Raw genomic sequence first — 13,587 nt, forward strand, 5'->3', positions numbered from 1 at the left:
CACACACACACACACACACACACACACACACACACACACACACACACACACACACCCGCACACACAGGCACACACACAAGGCTTTTTTCACTGTTCCTAAATTACTTATTTCCTTGATTCCTTGTTTTAAAATAAGATAAATTGCTGGATGGGGAGAGGAGGAGGTGGAAAAGATAAAGAAACAAGAAGGAATGGAGGATGGCGAAGGAGAAATGATGGGCCGAGGTGTGAATGATGACGGATATAAAGAGCACAGAAGAGAATGTTGGAGGGAGACTGTGATCAAAAGCTGAAAGAAATGTAGATATGTTTTGGATTATAACTCTCTTTAAATTTTCCTTTCGGTGACTGACTGAAAAATTAACAGACAAATGGAGAAGGGACAGAGTGAGAGAGAGCATTCATTATATATATATATAGGAGAGAGAGAGAGAGAGAGAGAGAGAGAGAGAGAGAGAGAGAGAGAGAGAGAGAGAGAGAGAGAGCAGAACAGAGAACGCATAGAAGAGTGCATGATAAACCAACAGAGAGAGCAACAAAGAGGGAGACCAACATGTCAGAATCATCTCTATGTGTCCCGTCTCTTGAAGGTCACGGCTAGCCCGCAGCATGCTAATCGAGGCCCGCTCTCCGTGACCTTTGACCCAGGAATCCAAAAGACCCAAAATCTGTCTTTGCTCGTTGTGAGGTGAATGGGCAGCCGGCAGCCCAGGCTAGAGTTAAAATCGGGACCTATCTGAGAGCGGGAGGCATGCATGGACATGCGTGCCTCTCCGGGCTGCACACGTCTGCTCTGCACGCACACCAGCACACGCTGAAACCAGCCCGCCGGCTCTCTCCCTCCGGACCCCCCTCTGTGCCCAAGTGATGTAGGCCGGGGGAAGGTCATGACTTGAGTGTTTATGTGGTCTGCTGCGCAATGTTTCACCCTAGTTACTGACACCTCGGGCCACGCCTTTTAATGGCTAACGAGCCGCGGCCATGCACTCAAATTAAAGATCCCATATAATGCTTTCTTAGGGTTGATAATTGCATTTGGGGGTACTACTAGAATAGGGTTACATGCCTGTATGCTAGAAATACCCTTTTTTTTCTCACACTGTTTATTTCTGCAAAACGAATTTCAGCATCTTTAAAAGAACAATCTGTTTTGTATCATGTTGCTTTAAGGCCTGAGTAGCCCACTGCTGTGATTGGTTGAAAGCTTTGCGCCTCTGTCAACAAATTTATGTTGACAGAGGAATTTTTAAACATTGCCGGTAGCCGGGAGGCGGGACTTCTGCACTTCAGCACCGCCCACTGCAGTCTGAAGTCACACTGTTACGGAAGTAAAGCTGGTGCGCAAAACAAGCAGTTCCGCACACTTATTGAGGGGCGTTCTTGGTTGCCACGAATACTCCCCCTTTGCTCCGACACACATCCACACACAAGCACACACGTATTTACATTAGTACCCATCTCACTCTGTACCTCATAGCATTTGTTCAAGTACGGAGCTGCTTTTCTGCTTTCTTGTAAGACACTGACCGTGATCACCGGTCATTTCAAGGTCAAGGCGTTAATATTTGACTCCATACTTCATTTGGAGGCTTTGTTTGCACACACAGTAATCAGCAAAGACCCGTTCAGCACAAGTATGGTTTTTCAGTATATAAACCCTCACAAATAACTCATGAGCCAAATACAGCACATGCACACACACCCGCACCCGCACCCGCACCCTCACCCACACCCACACCCACACACACACACACTCTCTCTTCTTTCTGGCTGAGTACAACGTTTTACACTCTGGCGCCATCTGCCAGCCAAAACCGATCTTATATGATGACTACTAACCATGTAAATAGTGTAAACTTCTAATGCTTTTCAAATCTTATTTGGTGTTTTATTGGTTCTTAATGTGCAAAGTCAAACCGGACCAATCACGTCCCCCTGCCTCCGTTGCGTGGACCGATAGTTAAAAAATATTGGAATGCGCTCGTAGAGCTACGGAGAGGGTCTCCGACAGGGTCTCAGACGACGGAGAGGGCTCTCCATGTCTACGTACAGCACTTTAGGGAGGAGTATAAACCAACCTTTAAAGATGAACTGAACTGAAATTTTAAGTTTAGTTGATATAACAGATGTTTTGACTGCCTTCTCATTGGTACAATAACTAGAAATGGCTGAACTTGCTAATAGGGATTAAATTGTACGGGGCGCCGCCATGTTGGATTTCAACAATCAGCTACGTCACTGGCATGGTGACCTACTCCTAGTCTGTGGCTCTAGCAGCCATAGCAGGTAATAAGTCAGACTCTGAAGCTCGCTGAAATGGCTACGGAAAAGCAAACAACCAGGTCTACAGGAGGATCATACTGCATTGCCCCTGGCTGAAGTAATGAATTATATAGGGCCAAGGCAGCAGGGGTAATCATACATTTCCACAGGCTTCCTTTGAATAGGAAACCAGCCCTTACTACATGGCTGGCAGCCCTAAAACTGGCTAACCCTCCGATAGCCTCTGTCATGCCAATCTCCACAAGCTAGCACTCAGACCATAAAGTGTATAAACTATTGCTCCGACGATATCCACAAGTTCCACAAATGTCCCTTTCTACTCACCCTGATGTTCGCCGACTAGCCGATTGCTGATGCAGAGGGAGTTAAACTTGAAGAAGTAGTTTCATAGTAAGATGTATCCGTGCAATATCCATCAACATCCACCAGAAAGTAAACCTCCAACATCCACCTAAATTGTTGACGGGGTGGGGGGAAGCAATTGTTTTTATTTTTTAATTTTATTCCATGGGCCCCCCCTGCCTTGGGCCCCCCCACAGCTGTGTAACTTATACCCACAGTCCGACGGCCCTGTGTGTATGTTAGTGTTTGTCATCTCCATGGTAGGCTATGTCCCTTCGTTGCTGACTGCAGTCACCACGTAATAACGTTGCTCGTCTCGTATTTCAGTTACGTATTCATTCAACATTACGTATTCCTTTGCTTTTATACTAACACAATTACTTAAAAGCACTGCTAGTGCCATATCATATATTTGTACTTTTCTTTTTATCATATATTCTATACATACATATTTTTCAACATGTAAGGCTAATTTTCTCTATTGGTTCCGATTTGTGTTCGATCTTCCGGTTGAGCAACTCTGTACATTATCGTACAACACAATACATTAGCAATTTTAGTCAAGATGACCAGCATTATTTGTTCCGTGCGGGGCTGCCATAACAACTGGAATAAAAGACTTGTGTCCTTGCAACAATACTGTGTTGTACACGGGAAAACCAGGGCAGAATGTTGTGGGGCAACCTTCAATCTTTGTCCTCCGCCAACCAGTAATGAGGACAGGCATATGTGGCTAAAGGCGCTAAATTTGAAGAACCCTCCGAAAAAACCCTACGTCTGTTCTTTTCCTTTTTGTGGGTGGCAGACCATCAGACCAACACCCATACCCCGAGAAATGGTTGGGATATGTTATTCCTCCGGCAAAAAAGGCTCGTCGGATGCTTGTGAGGCTCCAAGGTAAGATAACATTTTGGCACTAACAGCTATCAATATCGCTAGTCGTTATCCAGCTAGCGTCTAATGCAGTGATTTTCAACCTGTGTGGCGCGGCACACTAGTGTGCCGTGAGAGATCGTCAGGTGTGCCGTGGGAAATGTTCTAATATCACCTAATTTAGGGTGACCATACGTCCGTATTTCCCGGGACATGTCCGTATTTCACGTCCTGTCCCGGGTGTCCCGGGTTAATTTTAGAAAGTGAGGAAATGTCCTGGTTTTTAAAATTACCTTCTTTGGGCCATTACATTTACATGCACTAGGGCACTGCCCTAGAGTTATTGTTAACTTGTTAAGTGAAGGATGTTAAGATGCGACATTATTTCTTTCATTGTGCTGTTCATTCATTACAGGAATTGTTGACTCAAGCATTTTGAATAAATACATTTTGAATAAAATTATCATTTGTTATTGGAGTTATTGTTATTGACTTTTACTGAAAAGCATTTTTAATAAACCAACTGTAAATATCTTGTTCTATCTATATAATATAATATACCGGTATAATTGAATAACAATAAAATACTATTAAAGCAGCAGCATCCTCCACATGACCCCCCAGCCCCCCCCCCCCGCCCCGCCCCGCCTTCAACCCCCCCCCCCCCCCCCCCCCCCCCCCCCCCACAAGGTGTCCTGGTTTTCCCAAATGAAAATATGGTCACCCTACCTAATTAACCAATGTCGGGTGTCTGTGCTGTAATAAAGTGTCGCAGATAATGTACCGAATTTTCCGACTATAAGCAGCGCCTTTTTTTTTCTCCCATTTTTCGATCCTGCGGCTTATATAACGGTGCGGCAAATCTATGGATTTTTACAGCTAACGGCTACTCGGAAAATTAGTATTAGAAGCTTAAATCAGTATTCGGAGCTTCGTTGTTTTTTTTCCACGTACGTGACGTTACAAGAGCGAGGGAGGCAAACTATAAGCGTCAGCGACACCAAGCAGAGAAGCGAGAGAGGTGGAGGAAGAATAGATATCTTGTTTCCCTTTACTTTATAACACAACATTAGCGGGATCTCGGGAGGAAAAGTAATACTTGACGAAATGCTAACCTTAGTTGTTTGTTTAGGTTCGCTGTACAGCGCCGCGCCAATCAACTGTGACTGGCTTGCTGCAGAGCGTGAGCGTCTTGGGAATACCCGGTCAATATAATGGATATCATAGGGACACATAAGGCTCCCTGAAAATATGCACGTTCCAGGATGAATTGAAAAGCACCCGTAAGGGCTGAGATGGCAGAGGACAGCTGATTTGGAACGGAACAACAGCTGTTCACTTTCAAGGGGAAAAACTGAAGAACTTCAACCTACTTAGGCCTACTCATTAATGTTCAAAAGCTATTAAATATTCAGCAAAATATGCAGATACTGTCAAAATCGGTTCCAGGGAGTATATAGGGATTATTATTGTGGTTTTTTATGGTGTTTTTTTCTGGAACGAGTATTCGAATATTCGCTCGGAAAAACCAACGAGTATTCGAAGCCTGAAAAATAGCATTCGGGCCAGCCCTAATGGTAATTAAACATTAAAACAGAGAGAGACTGAGAGCTGTTGAGGAAGAGTGTGGGGAAAAACGGTCTGTCTAGTTACTGGACCAGATGAAATGAGACGGAGAGGTAATAAAGTCTGTCGGCAAGAGGACCTTGGATTTATTAAGTAAAGTGGCAACGGTTATACAGAGTCATAAAGCGTGAGAAATCGAATATGTCTAAGTCCCTAATCAGCGCTGATGGTTCGTCCAGAGCTTCGCCTCCGTGGAAGGTCTGCTTCAGAAGAAGATGATGAGTCCCTGTGTGATACAGTCTTAAGCTGTATCCTCCTCTCGATGAGGTGTGTGCGTCTGAGATGTGTATGGTTCTGTGTGTTTTCGCTTGACCTTGGCTCCCAGGCCCTAGTGTATCTTCTTGTGTTCTTCCTAACGGGGGAGAGCTTCACAGAGTCTCCTGTTTGTGGCTCTCCCGTTCTCGAGGATGACTGGTGCATTGTCTAAGTGTCCAACATCTGCCTGGCTGAGAAATGGGGCCTTCGGCTCCGGCCTTGACCTGACTATATATTATGTGTGTGTTATGTGTTAAAAGTTGACTATATTGTAATGTGACTGCCATGTGGTGTGCTCTTCAGGCATTAAAAGTTGACTATATTGTAATGTGACTGCCGTGTGATGTGCTCATCAGGCTAGGGTAGGAGTTAGCTATATTTATAATGTACATGTGATGTACTCAGCAGGTTATTTTGCCCAACATATCCCCCTCAAGTCGTCGCAAGACGACTTTCACTCGTTAGGGGTACGAGGGATAGGACTACAGCGCGGGACTATCATGATAACACTTTTAGAAATAACAGAAAGAAGGCAAAACGATCATAAAAACAAACAACCATAAGCATGGGACTAAAACAACTCGCTGGACCGGGTGTATGGGGAACCACGTGGGAGAAACGCCACCCATGCTTCAGACATGGGTATGCCATACACACCCCACCTAGGGGGTGGCATCCACCCCGGCCTTACATCGCGAGCAGACAATACCAACAATACTGGCAGCAGATAATACACAAAAAACATACCACAAGCATACAATAATACAAAAAACAAATATCAAACGATACCAAAAAACAACAACCAACAACAAAGCTGGCCATACAACAAAACCAACACCAAACCATAATAATAACAACAAAAATGCAACAATAAAACAAACTCCAAACAAAAAACAGTATCAGCAAAAAGCAGCAATAAGACTAACAGTAAACAATAACAATGTCAAAATGCAACAATCACACAAACACTACACTAACGATCACAGGAAAGAAATGTAACCATGAAACGTGTCCCTAAATAATAAAAATAACATCAGAAAGATATGAGGTAGACAACGAATGGCAATCCCCCTCAACCCATCCCTAGATGACCGCACACTAAGGATGTGAGGAGGAGTTAACTGGTCGTGTAACAATAAGCAATCACGCGCATGGGGTATACAGGGTAAGCCCGGGGCACGGGAACAACTGAAACCACGGAATAGTCCTGAGCGTCATCACGGGCAGGTGGTCGCAAGGCGCCACCTGAGCATTAGACCCTTTTATTCAACTGCGCTCAGGACCTCATCTGATAAACGGGCAATCAAGGCCCCTGGAATCTCGCCCGTGTGTATCCCCGAGCTCCATCTAGTGGGACCGCGATATAAACAACAACATTTACGTTCCCGGCGTCGGTCGCGTAGACGCGGGCATAGATATGGGAGCGGCTAAAAACAGTGAAGCGTACAGAAGCGAATACAGCCAGGGGCGCCCTCAAGCCTTAAGGGAACGGGCCGCAGCCCCTGGTGCCGGAACGCAGATCCCTGGTCCGGGCGACGTGGGTGCATCAGGTGGGAGGGGGGTGGTGCCGTTGGCGGGGACGGGAATGGGGCAGCCCACCTGGAGAGGTTACTAGCACGTCACAGGCGGGGGGGGGGGAAGGGGGGTGCCGTGGTGGGGTTTCAGCATACGGTGGTGGAAACAGGACGCCGGGGCCGTGCACCTGGAGAGGCCACTAGCACTCACGGGTAGATGTCCGGCTCGGCGGGGATGCAGTCGATGGCGGGGGTTGGGAGTGTGTAGGGGAGCTCGTACTCAAAGTCAAAGGTTGCAGGGTGAGGGAGGCCATACTCACAGTCAAAGTTTGCAGGCACTATCTGGTCGTCCAGGGGAAGCTGGTCCAGGCAATCCAGAAGGGGCATGAGGGGGGCCGCTTCGGAGTAGGGAGGGGGCTGTTGTTTCGTGGTGATGAGGCGTGAGCAGAGGGTGCGGGCGCAGGGGATGCAGCAACACCCGCAGCAGACCACAATCCCGACAAAGCAAGCCAGGGATGACAGGACGGCCATGAGAAGGCCCTTCCACTTGCCGAACATGTCAGTCATCCATTTCTCCATGGGGTTGTCGATCCCAGAGTCCTCTGCCATCTGGACGGAAAGAGCTCGAAGGCCGGCCAGGGCCCTTGTCACTGACCCGTCAGGGGCCGTGTTGTTGGGATAAAAGTACAACATGTTGTCCTTATCATCCCACACACCCCTCCTTGCTCTGCCAATAGCATATCTATATCTATATAGTCCCTTGACCTTATCCATGGAAAAATTGACAAACCGTTGCTGATTATAGTATATATTATTTATCCAATTAACATTTTTGTTAATAGTGGACCACCAAAACAGGACTGATTCAAACCCTGCCGAAATTTGATTGCATCATTCTTGGGTAGTTTGTTGGCTCCGGGCGTGTCTGCATCTGGCTCCTCCTCCGGCCCTGGAACTTTGTGTTTCTCTTGCTGGAATTACAAACTTATGTACAACAGTTAGATGTTCAAACATATTTTCCTTAATTCTATTTCTAATTACTCTAATGGAAGTCCCTTTTGGGACCCTCGAATGTTAAGTGAAGGCATGGGTCGACCCTTAAGCATTTAATGCGGGGTTAGATGCGTCGTTCTGTTAGTTTTCATGCAATAACTCATTAGTGTCAGTCGTAGTGCATTAGTCCTTTAATTTAGTGCTCTAATTTAATTTAATTCTAACTTAAGCGTCCCATTCCTCTCTCCACTATACCTTGTGGTTTGAGGATTGTAGACACAGACTAGTCTTTATTCGACATGCAAATGTTGAATCACTTGTTTGAGTGTTTTCTGAATAAACACTGCCCTATCGCCTGAGCTAATTTGTGACGGAATTCCAAACCTTGGCATGACTTCTCTAGTCAGAACCTTGATTACCGTAGCCGCACTTTGGTCGTCTGATGGGACTGCTTCTACCCCTCTGTTGAACACTGTTTTTTCAAATATTTCACACTCATTTAGCTGGATGTCAATCATTGTTTGCAAGTATGGTGAAGAAAAACCTTGTTTTCAAATTTTTTCCTAATTCTCCTCAAAACCTCCCCCCCCCCTTGCGCAATGGTCAAAACCGTGCGCATTAAATGATAAGCAAATCTAAGAACGCCGTTGGTGCAGCCAACGTCGAAACGTCTAACTTTAAGCATCAGCAAACTGAAACCAATCTTTTGGGAAGGGAATTCGAAACCAGTATGTCCAAATCCAAAGCCCAATATGGGTGGGTTTACCGCCTGAAACCACGCTGTTCCAAAGTCATGCACTAAACCGAAAAAACGTTCATGCGTTAGTGGCCTTCTATACCACAAAGGTAAAATAAAATAAAACGCGACATGCCCCGTTCCAAGACCACCTCTGCTGCCAGAGCTGACATATCTGACTCCTGTTCCCCCTCCACCTTTCATCAGCCGGCTTTTCCTATGATGGTTGCAGTTCGTCACTTCATGTTCAAGTGAGCCAGTGCTCACAGTGACTCTGCCAAGTAATCGTGACTGTTCCTGTTTTAGGTTGTCCCGGGCTTCAAGGTGGGATCTTACCCGTCATTGGCTAACCAGCCTTCCATACTGGCTTAGTGCAGGATGCCGTACCTGGGATACGATCAATCCCCACCTATATGGTGGTATAGATCGCAAAGTGGAGGGATGGAGACAGTCTTCAGCTGCATCTGCCCTATGCAGCGTGTGTGTGCGTAAAAGATACACATCAGGGCAACTATAAAACAAAAGGTAATTTATCAGAGTTAAAATTATTAAAGTGTTGCAGCAGCAGTAGTGGCATTTGAAATGTAAACCCACTACTTCCGAATCCAATTTGACAACATAGCATGTATGACTCCTTCCCAGCAGATGTGGCGTCAATCCACCTATTGTCCTGAACTAGGGAGATGTGAAAGAAAACAAAATCACAATATTAAAACTTGCATTTTCAATATTGGGCGACTTACTTCTGTCTTAACCGTTACTTAAAATCACAATTCTCTTCATAATCCTACCCGATTGCCCTTCACTATCTATTTAAATTGGACGACCTAATTAAACCTTTTATTCTACCTATTGATTGCATTTAGTGTTTTCCACATTTTGATTCACTACTATACCAAACCCGAACCCTCTACGTTGTCCTTATCTAGTTTATTCAACACTGAATTGATACATTGTTTCTATTTACTAATTAACCATTTTGTTTTATCTGAAGTGTGCTTGTGTATCCCCTTGTGTACTCCATCACTCGGAGTAGGAGAGGATTCTCCCCTACCTCGGCAGCCCTGACACACACACGAGAACAGGCTCACATACGCATCCTTTCTTATTTTATTTTGCTTATTTATTTTAAATGACATTTGTCATTGTGGATAACCTGAATTAGAAATTTGGATAACGTTTGATCATACTTATTTGGTCTAATTTTTAAATATTGCCGATTGTTTTTTCTAAATTATAAGATCACTTTTAATAAATTGTCTATTACTTATCATAATCTCTAAGGAAATATTTTATTTGTGTTGTTATCTTGGCACCTAGACCTCGTCAGGTCCAAGCACCAAAATAACATCCACCTATCCACGCAGAGTCCATGGGTTGGGTCCGCTCCTCTTTTGATGAGTCACTTTACCCTGGCGCCATTGAACCCATTGACTCCTGTGGAGTGGTGTGCAGACAATTTTTAACGCTAATTGCTCATGTTTTGATTTCTAGATAATTATTCCTGAATCCTGTGATCACCATGTAACTTGCTCAGGGACACATCAACACTCGGCTAGGAGGAGCTGGTCCAGCAGGGGGCGGTGTAGTTGGGGAAGGGTAGGGTTGGAGTTGTCCAGCAGGGGGCGGTGTAGTTGGGGAAGGGTAGGGTTGGAGTGGTCCAGCAGGGGGCGGTGTAGTCGGGGAAGGGTAGGGTTGGAGTTGTCCAGCAGGGGGCGGTGTAGTTGGGGAAGGGTAGGGTTGGAGTGGTCCAGCAGGGGGCGGTGTAGTCGGGGAAGGGCAGGGTTGGAGTGGCCCAGTAGGGGGCGGTGTAGTCGGGGAAGGGCAGGGTTGGAGTGGCCCAGTAGGGGGCGGTGTAGTCGGGGAAGGGCAGGGTTGGAGTGGTCCAGCAGGGGGCGGTGTAGTTGGGGAAGGATATGGTTGTTGTTGTCCAGTAGAGGGCGGTGTAGTTGGGGAAGGGCAGGGCTGGAGTGGTCCAGCAGGGGGCGGTGTAGTCGGGGAAGGATAGGGTTGGAGTGGTCCAGATTTGGCGGAGGGGGAGGTGTGGCTTGGGACTGAGTGAGAGAACTCAAAAAATGGCGGCCGTGATGCTATAACTCTGTGTGGCCTGTCTAACACACGAGAGCGGATGAGAGACTAGGGGGTAACTCTTGTCACTCTTGGAGGAGGAGAAAAGGAGGAGTTTATCTATGCGACAGGTCCAGTAGTAATTCAAAGAAACACAGTAAAAGAGATATCCTTTATCTTTGTCAACTTATCTAGGTCTAGTTTTAACGGGTCAAACAGTAGATTGAAGCAACACAATAAAAAAGGTTATTTATCATTGTCAATTTATCAAGGTCGAGTTTTAACGGGTCAAACAGTAGATTGAAGCAACACAATAAAAAGGTTATTTATCATTGTCAATTTATCTAGGTCTAGTTTTAACGGGTCAAACGGTAGATTGAAGCAACACAGTAAAAAAGGTTATTTATCATTGTCAATTTATCTAGGTCCGCAGGTTAAGCCATAGACCGAAGCAATACGTCAGAGAGACATTATTCATTATTATCAATCTATCTATTCTTTCCTTTACCCGTTTTAACGGGTCAAGATAGAGCGGACCACGCATACACACCCACTGATTCACTCACAGATTCCCTCTTTCTCGCAGACGCACACAGAGACATATCAACAGACTTCTCATTCTGTGTCCCGCGCCCACAATCATCAGACACGGCAAAATAGTGTTGAGCATAACAAAGCAAGCAAGCGCTGCACACATAGCGTTGAGCATAACAAAGCAAGCAAACGCTGCACACACACCCGGGTTATCATTGATTGATTTATTTCTATATTTAGCCGGCCCACAGATACGCTCGTTCTCTTTCTTTCTCTCTCTCTGGGCCTCTCACACACACATACAGCCACCCCGTCTCTCTCTCTCTTTCACTCGCGCGTACACACACTGTCTCTCTGTGTGTCACTCGTGCCCCAGGCATACTGTTTCCTCTGCAAAGGGACTCTAACCCTGATAAAGGACTCTAACCTTCTTACCACATAGAATTATTTAATACACATTCATTACTTGGCCATCGGTAGTCTTGTATCACTATGACCGATTCTTATAGGCCCTACTTTTTTCTTCTCTTTCCCTCTGGGTTCCACCCGCGGCCCAGGCATCCCTCTGGGTTCCACTCTTGGCCCAGGCATTTATTACTAGGCCATCGGTAGTCTTGTATCACTATGACCGATTCTTATAGGCCCTAGTTTTTTCTTCTCTTTCCCTCTGGGTTCCACCCGCGGCCCAGGCATCCCTCTGGGTTCCACTCTTGGCCCAGGCATTTATTACTAGGCCATCGGTAGTCTTGTATCACTATGACCGATTCTTATAGGCCCTCGTTTTTTCTTCTCTTTCCCTCTGGGTTCCACCCGCGGCCCAGGCATCCCTCTGGGTTCCACTCTTGGCCCAGGCATTTATTACTAGACCATCGGTAGTCTTGTATCACTATGACCGATTCTTATAGGCCCTAGTTTTTTCTTCTCTTTCCCTCTGGGTTCCACCCGCGGCCCAGGCATCCCTCTGGGTTCCACTCTTGGCCCAGGCATCCATTATTCGGCCATCGGTAGTCTTGTATCACTATGACCGATTCTTATAGGCCCTATGGTCTCGAGGGTATTCTTTCACCATGCAACGAGCCGATATTCGATGTGTCACGCGTTCAGGGTGAATCGGGTTTATGGGGAAATGCTGGAATGCAGCTCTATTCGTCCCCACGAGATATCCCGTAGCGAACCGCTCTCACAGTCTCACCTCCTAATGTGGTTCCTATATAACTATGCAGAGTTTGGATTTTATCAACAGGTTCTGCCTACCTTTTGTTGGGCGATCGCGAGGTGAGACTGCAGGAATCGGTCCGGTGCTCCGGGGTCCCGAGGTCGTGCCGCTCTCCGTCTCTCGTTTCCCAGTTGCGGTTCAATTCAGAAAAAATCACGTTGTGGGTCACCAAATTGTGGGGAAAAACGGTCTGTCTAGTTACTGGACCAGATGAAATGAGACGGAGAGGTAATAAAGTCTGTCGGCACGAGGACCTTGGATTTATTAAGTAAAGTGGCAACGGTTATACAGAGTCATAAAGCGTGAGAAATCGAATATGTCTAAGTCCCTAATCAGCGCTGATGGTTCGTCCAGAGCTTCGCCTCCGTGGAAGGTCTGCTTCAGAAGAAGATGATGAGTCCCTGTGTGATACAGTCTTAAGCTGTATCCTCCTCTCGATTAGGTGTGTGCGTTTGAGATGTGTATGGTTCTGTGTGTTTTCGCTTGACCTTGGCTCCCAGGCCCTAGTGTATCTTCTTGTGTTCTTCCTAACGGGGGAGAGCTTCACAGAGTCTCCTGTTTGTGGCTCTCCCGTTCTTGAGGATGACTGGTGCATTGTCTAAGTGTCCAACATCTGCCTGGCTGAGAAATGGGGCCTTCGGCTCCGGCCTTGACCTGACTATATATTATGTGTGTGTTATGTGTTAAAAGTTGACTATATTGTAATGTGACTGCCATGTGGTGTGCTCTTCAGGCGTTAAAAGTTGACTATATTGTAATGTGACTGCCGTGTGATGTGCTCATCAGGCTAGGGTAGGAGTTAGCTATATTTATAATGTACATGTGATGTACTCAGCAGGTTATTTTGCCCAACAAGAGCTTTGTGTGTATCCTTCTACCATTCCTGCCAGGATATCCATTTTGTGTTCATCGAAACAGGCCCTGGTTTCACACTAAGTGAGTATAAAATACATTTAGAAACTATATTATTAACTATATGTGTTGGAGCTATGCAATTCTTAGATTTAATTGTAAAACATGTACTTAGTTTGTTTGCTTAATATAAAATAACATGACTTTTATGTTTATTTTCTCGTTTGTATTATAAATTAGTTAATTTGAGTTTGTTTATGGTTTTGTTTTTAAGTTATTACTAGCCTATATATAGA

This window comes from Gadus macrocephalus, chromosome 4, assembly GCF_031168955.1.
Source record: "Gadus macrocephalus chromosome 4, ASM3116895v1".
NCBI lineage: Eukaryota > Metazoa > Chordata > Actinopteri > Gadiformes > Gadidae > Gadus > Gadus macrocephalus.